This window comes from Platalea leucorodia, assembly GCF_965183815.1.
Source record: "Platalea leucorodia genome assembly, chromosome: 6".
NCBI lineage: Eukaryota > Metazoa > Chordata > Aves > Pelecaniformes > Threskiornithidae > Platalea > Platalea leucorodia.
Genome location: NC_138828.1, coordinates 51,523,815 through 51,536,157, shown reverse-complemented (window position 1 = coordinate 51,536,157; position 12,343 = coordinate 51,523,815).

Genomic DNA, 12,343 nt, shown 5'->3' with positions numbered 1-12,343 from the left:
ACATGTGCACCACAAATACAAGACTAGCATTAGGACTTACTGCAGGGGAAAGAGAGAGATTCAACTTCACATTTGAAAACAAGGTTATTTCCAAGAGTAGCCTTATGCAAAATTATCCCTTGGAAGAGCGGTAATTGGAAGCTCAGCTCTATGAGCTTTCCTTATATTCACATATTTCTTCATTTACCTTGTTCACTGTGAGAGCTGGTATGTAACAGATCACGTGGGAAGAGAGTTTTGAGAAAGATCATACCGCCGCGGTAAGTTGAGCCCTTTGTCTTATGCAGAATAGTCTTTAGTGACGAACATACAAAATGAAAAATATTTGACTACTTCCAAGTCTCAGTATCTGAACTCACCTTGGGTACTCTTATTCTAGGGGACTTTATGAAAAATTTATAACATAGAAGATGTTTTGAAGAAAACAACATCACACCTTGTATTGTGTTTACGTGGCAAGGTTTTGGCAGTGGGGGTACTGCAGGGATGTCTTCTCTGAGGAGATGCCAAAAGATGTCCCATGTAGGACACGGATAGTTCTACCCAGCTCCAGGATGGACCTGCTGCTGACCAAAGCTGAGCCAATCAGCGGCGCTGGTAGCGCGTCTGTAATAACATATTTAACAAGGGGTAGAAAACACTGCGCAGCAGCAGCTGAGAGAGAGGAGTGAGAATATGTGAGAGGAACAACTCTGCAGACACCAAGGTCAGTGAAGAAGGAGGGGGAGGAGGTGCTCCAGGCACGACAGCAGAGATTCCCCTGCAGCCTGTGGTGAAGAGCATGAAATAGGTTGTCCCCCTGCAGCCCACGGAGGTCCATGATGGAGCAGATAGATACCCACCTGCAGTCTGTGGAGGCCTCCATGCTGGAGCAGGTGGATGTGCCCTGAAGGAAGCTGTGACCCCATGGGAAGCCCATGCTGGAGCAGACTCCTGGCAGGAACTGCAGCCCCATGGAGAGGAGCCCACGCTGGAGCAGATCTTCTAGCAGGACCTGTGGCCCCATGGGGGACCCACGCTGCAGTAGTCTGTTCCTGAAGGACTGTACCTGGTGGAAAGAGCCCATGCTGGAGCAGTTCATGAAGAACTGCAGCCCATGGGAATGACCCACATTGGAGAAGTTCTTGAAGGACTGTCTCCCATGGGTGGGACCCCACACTGGAGCAGGGGAAGACCATGAGGAGGAAGGAGTGGCAGAGACATGGCGTTATGATCTGACCACAACCCCCATTCCCTGTCCCTCTGCATCACTCAGGGGGAGAAGGTAGAGAAATTGGGAGTGAAGTTGAGCCCGAGAAGAAGAGAGGGGTGGGAAGAAAGTGGTTTTAGATTTGTTCTTATTTCTCATTATCCTACTCTGATTTTGATTGGCCATAAATTAGATTAAGTCTTGCATCACTTCAGCCTTGAGAATAGTATTAATTTTCATGACGAAAAATGTATTAAAACATTTAAATTCCTCATGCATATCCTTTTGTGTGCAAATCCAGCCTTTCCTAGGTACTTCTGGAAAACAAATTTTAGCATTTGTGAGCTGAAAACTTACTGATTTTTAGACTATCTGTCAAGTCAAGGAGAGTGCACGTGGCCCTACATCCCTCAACTGGCATCATATACTCCAATACCAAAACATATACCCCAATACCAAACAACAAACCTTTGACACTCAGTAAGAGACCAAAAGCAATAACTAGAGGATATATAAGGAAAACAGGAGACTTCAAAAGCAATATTACTGTTTTGTCTGCCTGCAACTACAAGGACTTTGAAGACATAGCAGTGAAACTGCGCATTTCTTGTTTCATAAAGACAAGTGGAGAACACTATTTCTGTAGTGCTACAGAAATGCTTATTTACTCAGTAACACTTTTGAATGAGAAAAGCTGACTTCAGTTACAGCAGGATGTATCTACCTATGTTTTTGTTTTTCCAGAAAGATAAACATAAAAGAGCTAGGTACAATAAAAGTTCATAGGATTAAAATTTAGGCCCTTTTTGTTCCACTATACAGTTGGAAAACATAAAGCACACAAACATCTTTATATGTAGTTTGTTGAAGGGAACACAAGCAGGGACTAGTTAAGAAATAACAAGAGCTTCCCAGGGCTAGCTAATAATGTGCTTAAAAAAGAGAAAGAGCACTCACAAAACCTTGAGAACAAATAAAAACATACAACAAGCAAGTAAAAGATTTAAATACTGAATTGAAAAAGAAAAAAAATGTTCCCACGGTCCAATGTGTTTTTCTTGGCAGAAGTAACCTGTTGTAATGACTCTGCTTTCAATAGCACACAAAATAGCATAAAATGGAAAAAAATATGCTGTCTTTTCTCCTTTCTGTCTTTTTCCCTATCCTTTATTATTCTCTATGCCCAAAATCAACTGATATTGTTCTTTCAAAGTAATTTTGAGGTTTTGCTTTGTCTTCAGTTTTTGGCCTGCAGGTCAGTTCTCATCCTTTTATTCTTCACACTTTTTATGAGTGAAATCTCATACAGTTGCACTTCTACACTTTTATTTCAACAGAAATTTCTTTCTTCTCTTTTTTCTGGCCGGAATGTGAGGCACTAAATTGCATCCCTTATTTCTCCAACAGTGAATCATGTCACTGGGTACAAAATTGTCTAGAAACGTGGGAACTACGTTTCACTGGTTTACTACCTAAAAATGTAAAAACAAACAGTTCACATGGCTACACATTAACCTTAAATATGGGGAGATTTGTAATTATTTGCCCAGTTCAACATGTGGAGCTCTCAACTTACCTGAATGCTACTCTGCAGTTCACATGACCCAGGCAGGCGTGTAGTACTTAAAGCCATGGCATAGAGATAGACATACAGTGGATTTGTAGAGGATTTGTCCTTCTGTGAGTCAGGTCATATGATGGAGAAAATTTCACTGTGCTGCTGCCCGAGAAATATGGTTGCAGTAGCTCCCTTGAGCCTGTAATTTTTCTAGAGGTAATCAGCTGCCATCAATCACTGCGATGACTCTTCCTTTCCCAGGCAGTGCACAGCAGAGCCTACAAGAATGTTAACTTCAACATAGTATAATATTAAATAAGATCTGGGTATACTGTGGTAAACTGTACTTGCAAGAAACCTCTGTACATGTGAAGAACACCACTGACATACTGAGAATGGCTCTAATTAACACAAAGTTCACTGCCTCTTTGTTTATAAAGCATAAAAGCTACAGATAATCACTTTGGGCATGATTATTACAGCACTTAACTATAAGATTAGATCTAGTGTCTTGTGCCCTCATAGCTAAAGACACAAGTGGTTGCATAGATTTGTTTCTTCCAGACTGAAGGTGGCAATGTTTTTATATAGAGAATTCCCAATAGTAGCTCAAAAAGGAATAGAAGTGCTAATACTTGGTGGGCTGGAGGAAGGAGTGAAAGTATGTAGTGAAAGTAGAAAAAGTGGAAGTACCAAAGTGCCATGGTAGCAGAGGGACTACCAGAACCTGCGGCTACCAGAAGCTGTAATGCAGACACAGACTAGAGGGAATTCTTTGCTCACCCCTCTTGGGATTAACTCCAAGTGGGAACATCCTCATGCTTTCCTTGAAAACTTATGCCATAGGGCTTCCTGTTTGCTAGTCCATTGAGTTACTCTGAGGGGATAACACAGGACTGAAACTTAAGCAGGTATGAGCTAGCAGAGTCAGCAGAGGGCAGAACATGGGTAAATAACTAAAAAGACAGAAAGCAGAAGACTGTGAATGCATGCAGCAGCAGCAGATCACATATATGTATGATTCAGTGGAAAATGGAAGCACTCTTGCTTGCACAAAGCCCTGAAGAGTAAGGAAAAGGATAATATGTTAATAACATTTTTTTTAACATTAGAGAAAAAAAAGTATCGTATTAATGTAATGAAGAAAATTTAAAATGTTGAAGTTCTGAGAAAAGTGGTTAAATTAAGTGGTTGTTAATTTTCTTAGTGCCTGATATGTCCCTCGCCCTCTGCTGGTTTTCATGCAGTGTGCCCCAGCCCAAAAGCCTCCACAAGTGCTGACCAAAAATGGTTGCTGAGCTGCCTGGTTGGGTCAGTTATATATCAGCCGCTGCTGCAACCTTCCAGCTCTCCTCCACCAGCAGAGTGCACAGCATCGCACGACTCCTTGGAAATATTTGCCTTGGAGTTAAGACCACAACCAAAAGGAGAAATAGACCATAAATACTGCTGGATGCAAAAGCTAAAAAAACATAACTCTTCGGAAGTATCTCTAGATAAGAATTACTAATCAGTTGTACCACGTGCTTATGAGTTCAGTATAATTTTATTATTATAAATATTTCATTTATGAAATTGGAGTTATTACACTACTTTGTCTGGATGCAGTTGGCTGTGTAAGTACCATATCTCTTCTTCTGTGGCCAAGTTGCCTTTTGTCTTGTGATGGCTACTGCACCTCAGGACAGACAGAAGCTTATGGAAGAAACAAGAGAATGTTCACACCTGAAGGGAATATTTCTCATGTACAGTGGGGCAAGCAAGAGGAAGAAACCCATGAAGCAGGGAGTCAGTAGTGTTAATTGTAAATTAGGACACTGATGAGGAAAGGGTATTTGCTTGCCAGGCCCCAAAGATGAGCAAAAACAGATTTTTTTTTTTTTCCTAAGAAACTGGAGAACACTGGGATGACTTTATTCAGCTGATCATCCTTGGATTACAGAGCAGGTCTGTAAAGAAATATGCTCCCTAGTGACACTGGAGATTGGCAGTTTAGATTTGCTGTCAGACCTGTTAACTTGATCTGTCTCACCTGGGTATTCTGATTTTTTTTTTTTTTTTTCTTAAAAGAGTTATTTTGTTCAGCTTAGTATTTTTTGTTCTCTTGAAAGGCTGCTTTCAGGACAGATACATTTTGCTATCTCCAAGGCCTTCCTCACCTCATGAAAATGGGGAGTTTTGTCTCCGTGTTCCAGCTAGCTCAGGGCCCCCTTACAAAGGGCTTGATCAACTCAGATATTTCCAGGAGTGTATGCTGGGCATGAAATACTCTTACTCTTTTCCTAAATTAACTTTATTTAACATATTGCTTCGGTGGTTTCTTTCCCTTTTGGGGCACACTTCTCTCAGCAGAATTGGGCACATATTAAATCTATTATTTGGGAGTAGAAAGCAACCAGCTCTCTGCAATGCGTACTTGCCATGGACTTACAAATGCTCCTTTTGACTGAAAATATGTTTCCTTGCTCAGAAGGTATATTTGTTATTAATAGAAATCAGAAAATTGCTGCATGAAGTCATTCCCCCACACACTTTCTGCAAATAATTGTCGTGGCAGCCCTGTTCAGAACTGTGATTTCTGGCTTTCAAGGCTCTGGGGAGCTGCAAAAATATTTTCTCTGTCTTCAACCACAGAAATATGTTGGGTTTTTTTCACATAGTTAACATCCTTCCATACTAATTCTCAGTGACCCACTTGCACAACTGTTGCAGGGGGAAGAAGCAGCACTCAGCAGCATGTATAGGTAGGTACCTGTGGATTTGCAGAAAATCAAGACAAGTTATCTGAGACTTTTACCCTGGGCCACAGGCTGGTTGGTGAGAGAGCAGGTGACCGCAGCTAAAGCTGATCTTGCGTCAGGAATTCAAACATGGGAACTGTGCTGCCTTTGCAATCCCTGATATCAGGGATCAGCACATGGAGAAGATGTGTTGCCAGATCCAATTCTTGTCTCAAGTGGGTTGGGACAATGTGCTTGTTTTGGCTGGGATAGAGTTAATTTTCTTCATAGTAGCTGGTATGGGGCTATGTTTTGGATTTGTGCTGAAAACAGTGTTGATTGATGATACGGAGATGTTTTAGTTACTGCTGAGCAGTGCTTACACAGAGTCAAGGCCTTTTCTGCTCCTCACACCACCCCACCAGCGAGTAGGCTGGGGGTGCTCATCATGCTCAGTATATAAAGCTGGGGGAAGAAGAAGGAAAGGGGGGACATTTGGAGTTATGGCGTTTGTCTTCCCAAGTAACTGTTACGTGTGATGGAGCCCTGCTTTCCTGGAGATGACTGAACACGTGCCTGCCGATGGGAAGTAGTGAATGAATTCCTTGTTTTGCTTTGCTTATGTGCATGGCTTTTGCTGTACCTGTTAAACTGTCTTTATCTCAACCCACGAGTTCTCTCACTTTTACTCTTATGAATCTCTCCCCCACCCCACTGGCGGGGAGCAAGCAAGTGGCTGTGTGGTGCTTAGTTGCCAGCTGGGGTTAAACCATGACAGACAATCAGATGTATCAGCCTCTTTTGCCCCCTCACCTCATTCACTAACATGCTTGTATAGATATTCAGCTACTTCTCTTCATGAATAGAGGTGGTGAACCTTTATCCAGACACCTGTTTAGTCAACTTGAAGCTAAAAATTAAGAAAAACTACAGCTTCAATTTTGCATTCTTTAGAGGCCTGAGAAGTACAGTATCTGTTTCAGGTGATTTTCTGGATTTATATACAATAATGACTAGAAGCCCTGTATTTTTGAGCTATTAGTAGCGAGGAAAGGATGGAGGAGCTGCTCATAAGTAGTGTCTAGGAATTGGCTGATTTCCTCAATTTAGGTCCCAAGGAAGTTCATTAAAAAGCATGAAGGATATTAGAAGTTCAAACTTTGGCTTAAAACCAGTAAATGCTAATTAATGAACACCGTGAGATCTTATGCAGTGTTTGGAATGCCAGCAGGTATAGACCATCCGAGCTTGAAAAGAATGGGCAGTTATTGAACCACATTTGGGTTTAATATGAATTAAAATAGGTAGCCTTCAAGAGAGAGGAGGTAGCAATTAGTTGTGATCTCCTGCCCCTCCCTTACACAATGTCATATAGATACACTATTTCTATCACAGGTATAGAGCTGAATTACAAGTTGCATTAATTATGGAGGCTGACCAGCTATGCTAATCTGTGCTTTTTGTTTCATGAAGTAATTTGTGTAACTTTCCACAACCAACCTGAATACCAAATTATTTGCAAGGAACATTATTATGAAAGGTCACCTGCCTAAAGCTAATTATACTAAACAATCAGAAGGCAAACACTTACCTATCCCTTACTTAAACTTGCATTCTGCAAGATACAAGCTTATCCTTTGAGACAAATATTTTTTCTTCCAATTTTAAATTTATTTGCAAGTGTTTATTCTTAAAAAAAGAATGCATTACTAATGGGAAAAAAGTGAGAGCAATTTAGCTCTTTATTTCTGAGAGGTAGCCTTTATAGATCTAATTACCATAAAATCCTTAAATCTTTCTGTAGAAGACACAAAAGGACCCCTCATTACAACTGAATGCTGTTAGTAGTATCCACTTAAAAAAAAAAAAGTCATTCATTATATTCTTATTTTTATTCAGAAAAATGTTAAATTATTTATGTAAAACATAAATAAAAATAAATTATCTAAAACAGCATTTATGTGGAGGTGGTGATCGAAATGTTCATCACATTATGAATTTAAAATTAAGACCACAAATACAGTGACTCAACCTGTGAGGCAAAGGGAGGCTGAGATGACAGCGCCACAAGCAAAATTCAAGAAAGAAAATATATCTGTTCAAGTCCTTCTGGAGCCTGTATTAGTGACTTTGGTGCCTTATCCCAGGTATTTGTATAACTGTGGAGAAACTCAGTTGCAGTGTTGTAAATGAGATTAGAGTGAGCCCCCAGAAAACTTAATACAGACAAGTGAATTACAATGCAACTCGCCTGCAGTGATATGGGTTGGCTAATACTCTCTCTCCTTACTTACTGAGTCAAGTTTAATTATTAGCTTACATTTCAAGTTAAAAAGAGGGCTTTTGTTTCAGCCCTTCTTTAGGTCAATACTTAAACTTTGCTTTAGAAATACCTTTGAGATATTTGAGAACAAAACTGTAGAAAGTCTAAATAGGATTAAAAATAGATTGGATTGTATGGTATGCCAATATTCAGACTAGAGTTTGGCAACACTGCTTAGTCTTCGAAATGTACTACTTCTATTTAGTAAGATGAAATATGTAAGAGTAGTAAAAGTTCTGCTTTTACAGATACTATTTTCCATTCTCCTTAACACGTGAATACACATCAATTATTGTCTGAAGAGGTTAATGTCTGTGTCACTGTTTAGGAATCAGTTGTCTAGAAAAATATGGTAAAAATGAGAATCCTTTGATGTCTTAGAGTCCTTGAAAGGCCAGAAAGACTAAATCTGCAGCTTAACTACAGACTAGATTGTATGGTACTTGGATAAAAGATTAACTTTTGTAAGAAAGCTGTACTTTTATGTGGATCACCACCCTGTAGATTCCATAAAAATCCTGGTCTTTGAAAATAGTTTCAGAGTCAGTGTGGAGTGGATAGTAGTGTTCAGTGGAAATGGAGATGTAGACAGTAAGGAGTCTTGTCACACTGCACTCAAATACTGTCAAACAAAATGCGGAGAGAGAGTCCTTGGAACAGAGTTGGGAACCCAGAACTTTCCTCTCCCACATCAACATCCCACCAGTAGACTAGACAGGTTTTCATGTTCGTTCTCTTTCTAATTCACTGCTGTAACAAGAAAAAGATCTTCTCCCAGCCACTATGCAGGAAAAGGCAGATTGTCTTCAACAGGAAATCAAACCCAAGGCTCCCATAGCATGGGTGAGTGGCCAACTTCAGAGCAGTTGGATAAAAGGCCAACAGGAGGGTTACCCACAGTAGTTTCGTCCTACAGAAAGCAACAACTGTAGACTCACACGCAGAGCACTTATCTTAGACTAATCCTCTCTGATGTACAAGAGGCAGGGGAGCACATCATGTCTGGATCATGACAGGGCTTAGCCACAATCTGGACACCAGTCTACTTGGCCCTCTGTGTATTTTTACAAGAAACATCTGTTAACAGTCATCTGCTTTGTTGTAGAGTGATGAGGACTATTTCAAATAAGGATAAAGGCCCTCTTAGGTCCAGAAGAGAACATCTGGCTGCTATAGAGCTACAGTGCAATCCCAGCTGCTTTTTTTAGTATTTTCAATTAGTGAAATTGGATAAAATTGTGTACTTTGAGGTGCTAAACATTGCTATGTCATGTAGGCGGCCTAAATAATGGTCATCATCATCTCTGAGTGGTGGAAATTACCACTAAGCTTAAAGACAGTGAACTTTGTTGGGACAACTTTAGGAATCTTCGTTGTATGGAATTATTACCATCCTAGCCTACACCGTTAGATAGCACTATATTTTGTTCCTGCAGGAATTATATACAGTGAAGGACTCCACATGAGAACAGGGAATCTGAGCAGAGAGCTTCTGCAGCAGGGATTGCTAGTCTGTCCACATAATTCCAAATCCACCTTTTATAAACTATAAAGGTTTCACAATACACACCTTAGCCTATTTTTCTGTATGGTAGTACTTCTTTGGAGGGAGTCACTGTACACTCAGATTTTTTGAAAAATGAAAGCTTGCATTTGGTCTCACACCTTCTCATTTTTCATGAGTTACAAGATAAGCAGTATGTCTGCTGATAACACTTCAGGTAACACTGGTAACACTAGTTATCACTTGCTTGGTAACACCTTTGGGTCAAATGGAGCTTGACCCAAATGATACCAAGGCAGTCTTCCATTGCCTCTGATTCAAAGGCCTGTGCAAAATACCATGCAAGCTTTATTTTCTTTCCAATTTGCCTTCAGTTATACTGGAGAATATCTGCATGCAACGTTTTCACTATAGATAATTCAGTTTATCTAATGTGTGCTTTACATATTTCTTATAATGACTCTCTAGTCAACCCTGTCTAACTTGGTATTTCCAACTTTGATATACCTTGACACTATTGCATATTCTGAACATTTTTCCAGGATAAAAGGGGCCAACGAAGTAACAGAAAAAATGCTTAAATCAACACTGAGAAGGACAACTGAAGCTGGTGTGAAATGGATGATATCGCTGTCTTCGAGTTTACACTGACACAGAACTGCTCTGCACTTACCTCAAGACATTAAAAAAGTTGAAAAAAAAAAAAAATAACATTAAATAAAGATTGCAACCAAAGATGAACAAGATAAAGAGGCTTCTTCCAAGGTGGAAAGAGAGAAAAGAGCAACACCTGTGGAGTCTGACATCCTGAATACCACAAGTTACTGCATTTCACCAAAATGCCTATGTCTTCAGCCCACTGCTTTAGAAGTGAGAACCGGAAGGCTGTTGCCTAGTTTAAACTCTGCACAGCAGGGTAGGATACCAGGCTGGCCAAGCACCATCAACTGGAACCTGGGAAACACAAGAATTCAGACAGATGTAACTTTGAAGGTAAGGTTAGACTGCCACATCAGCTCACAAGCAGAGAGCAACAACAAATAAAAAACTAGGAAGTAAGTAGCATGACTGGTCAGATTCACCAGACATCACCAGACTAGGCCACATAGAAATGATTCTGTTCTGCAGATTGCCAGTGACCCCAGGAAAAATTAAAAAACCCTCTTGTACAAGAAAAAACTCTTCTGAGCCCTCTATTTTCAGAGAAAACTTTCCCTTTTGCCATTATTTATTAATTGATTTAAATTAGAAGAGGGTGCCAGATGGATAAAATACTACTTTTCTCTCTCTTACCTTAACCACTCATGACCCCAAACTGTTCAAAAAGAGAAGAGGAAAGACTGTTTAACACTACTTGAGATCATTTATTTTCAGAAGCCCACAGACATATATTGATGCTGGGTTCACATTGAACTCCACAACTGGGAGCATATTATCCCCAGCAGTGAACAAGAATTTATCTGCATCTCTATTTATTTGTCTTCTGCATTCAGGCTTTCTTGATGCAGATATCTCACTCTGTGCAGAGAGTCAGGTTTTCTTTTAAAACACAGTAATGACGACAAACTTATTACTGTTATTTGCTCAGTAAAATTGCTCTCAATAAACCAAGGCTCATGTAACAAACACATGCTGCTGACACTACATTAGCAGATGGAGAGAAAGGAGGATGTGAAAGCCATGGACTTGCTTTGCATTCTGAAAGGTGATTTCTCCCATCTAGAACAAATAGAGAAAGAAGAAGGGAAGTTTATTGTGGCACTGTCAAGCTAGGGAATGAACTAATCTGGTTTTCTGTCTCAATCTGACGCATTTCTCAGGCACTAAAATTGCTCTCAGAAGTTTAGAAATTATGAGGGGGGAAAAAAAACAACAACAAAAAAAAACAAACCACGCTTTTCTCCGAACTCCACTGATTTGTCATTGGTTTATTATGTGATGAAACAGGCACTGACTCAACATGTTACAAATATTTGTCTGAGTCATTAAAACCAATGCAAAGCAAGACAAGCAAATAATCCTGAATAGTCTCTACAGTTGTACAGACTCAACCTGTCTCCAGCTGTCAGGGATTCTGGGTGGATTTTGTATTCACACAGAGGCAATCAACCCTGTCTAAATTCTCAGGCCTTTTATACACAACATGTAACTTTGAAGGTAAGGAAAAACTTCTTGCTAAAATAAATTCTGAATGGCATCTTACAGAGCATCAAATAATCAAAAAGGCAAAGTTGCTTTCCTACAACTCTAATGGGTTCTGTTTACTCTCTGTCCACCCCATCTGCACCACGAGCTGATTAATGCTGCCCCAAAAGCCAGACTGCTCTTCCCATTTCTCTGAAGAGTGCATATACTGCTGCCAAAAGAAAAAGAAAATAAAAGTAGAATTCATAAATGAGAGAAGAGCCTTAAAAAGCATCTCTCTCAGCCTTTAGGCTCTGTTCTGCATAGTTTCACATAGACTACACTGAGTGGAAAGGAGATACTGTTTTTTTTGAATGTTGTTGCTCTTTTCTGTAAGACCCATGGACAACTTGGCACCATGTTCCTGCTGTGTAGCTTTTGGTTCTCACTTCCACACCATTAATTACTTTGGCAGCAACATATCACCTGAGCACGGCTTTTGCTACCAGGTAATTACCACCTTATAATTAAATAACTCTTCAAAACGGTTTAGTCTCTTTGGTTTTGCATCATTTGTAATTGATTCCACAGCACTGAACTAGGTCATTTGCCATAGGCCTTAGAGTGAATAAAACGAAGAGCTTGTACGTCTGAAGTTGGAAATAAGGCTAAGAATACATCTCCACAGGTTTATCTTTCTGCTGGCTTCCAGCCTTTCTGGCTCCTGACCAGTGCTGCTACTGATGACTTTGCCTGGTGACTTAGTTTTGCCAGGTAATGACTGCATCAGTAAAATGTTTGCAAGCAGCTACACCTGTTGAGGATTAAGCTATCCATTAAAGACGTTGGTGGACTGTCAAGATCATTCTTCCTCTTCATCAACAAACCTTAAACAAGTACATTATTCTGTCACCGATCAACAGTA